Here is a 1,650-nt window from a genome sequence, read left to right as displayed (position 1 = left end):
CTTGATCTTCTGCAGCAAGCGCCTCAGGTCCTCCTCAGTTTCAGCAAGCAGGGTTGTGTCATCTGCATAACGCGGGTTGTTGATGATTCTTCCACCAATCCTGGTTACACATTCCTCTTCGTATAGCCCAGCGTCTCGGATGATCTCTTCTGCATACCGATTGAAAAGGTATGGAGACAGAATACATTCCTGACGGACCCCCTTCTTGATTTTGAACCATGTAGTGTCTCCTTGCTCTGTTCTGACGACTTCCTCCTGGTCCAAGTATAGGTGTCGCATTAGCACAATCAAATGTTCTGGGATTCCCATTTTTCTTAGAGTCAGCCACAGCTTGTTGTGATCCACACAGAGAGTAGAGATGTAACTATATAATATATGCTTGCATCATTTTGTTCAGATATAATAATTGAAAATTTTTATTTTTTATATTAATTACACATATGTATCTAATGAAAAGTTATTCTGTTTATTTAGATGCAGAATATGCAAGACATGTAAAAATACTTTTAAAATAGTGAATAATTGATTTTAGTAATTGAGACACAAAATGCTCGTTTTATAATGCTAGTGTTCATACCACTGCATAATTTAAGAAAGTTTTCCATTGAGTTTTGCCTTTAGTTAAAAAAGAAATGTTTGCTAATATACCTGATCTCCTTCAGCTCAAAATAAACTCAAATGGAAGAGTAAAATTATTTTCAACTTGGTTCCCCCCCTTTTATTTCCTATGAAAATGACAGAAATATAACTTTGAAAAGTTAAATTCATTTGACAAATCCTACCTTTGCAAGTGAATTAAGAGCGTGGGAGTAAATGAAGAACAGCTAGAACTACAGGACTGCCACTGATTGAATGTTTTATCTCTTTGTGATAAACTGCTTTAGCTATGTGGAAACAGAAACAACCAATGAGGAAGGAGGGCACAGACTCTCTTCCCCATGTAACCTTCATAATTCCCATCTGACAAAGCTGTTCAACATATGACATTGTTGGATCCGCAGAGCTGGACCCCAATGAGATCGGACGCCAGCACCAATCACTCACGAGAGACCGTCCTTGATGCAAACAGCATGAGGTTTTATTCCATCCAGCGCGCTGGGGCACAACTCTTGACCTACGCAGAGGCAAAGGAGTTGAGCCCCGAGCTAAGGGTACATACAGCTAATAAAGGCAATAGCCTGCGCAAACATGGGCTAACACACAGGGAGGGTTGCTTATTGGTGTATTTGAATATACACTGAGGTAGGCAGTTCTGATTGGTAATAATTTGGCGCGCAGGTAAGCGAGGAAAACTATCTGATTGGTACATTTAAAAGCAAGTTGGCGCGGGCGCGGCAAGCGGGGTCAGCGCAAGGGGTGGGGGAGTGGGGAGTAAAGTTCAGAAAAACAACTCCTGGAATTTCTCTCATCTGTACTCGCAGATGTGGGTGAGCCATTTTATGGCCTTGTTTTTCTAAAAGAGGGCAAAAGTCCTGTGAGGTTTTATGGCTTCTACCTGAGAAGGGTTAAAAGTTAACTTCCTCATAATCCTTCATTCCCCCATTTTCTTTTTGGGTACAGTTCTAATCCTAGAGCTGGGGGCAATCTGTGATTTCATCATGATCTCACAGATGAAGAGCCTGATACTGTTGTCTTAGCATCAAGACTTGT

This window comes from Elephantulus edwardii, unplaced genomic scaffold (genome assembly GCF_000299155.1).
Source record: "Elephantulus edwardii isolate Elephantulus edwardi_28Jun2011 unplaced genomic scaffold, EleEdw1.0 scaffold00199, whole genome shotgun sequence".
Lineage (NCBI taxonomy): Eukaryota > Metazoa > Chordata > Mammalia > Macroscelidea > Macroscelididae > Elephantulus > Elephantulus edwardii.
Note: the sequence above shows the minus strand (reverse complement) of the source record.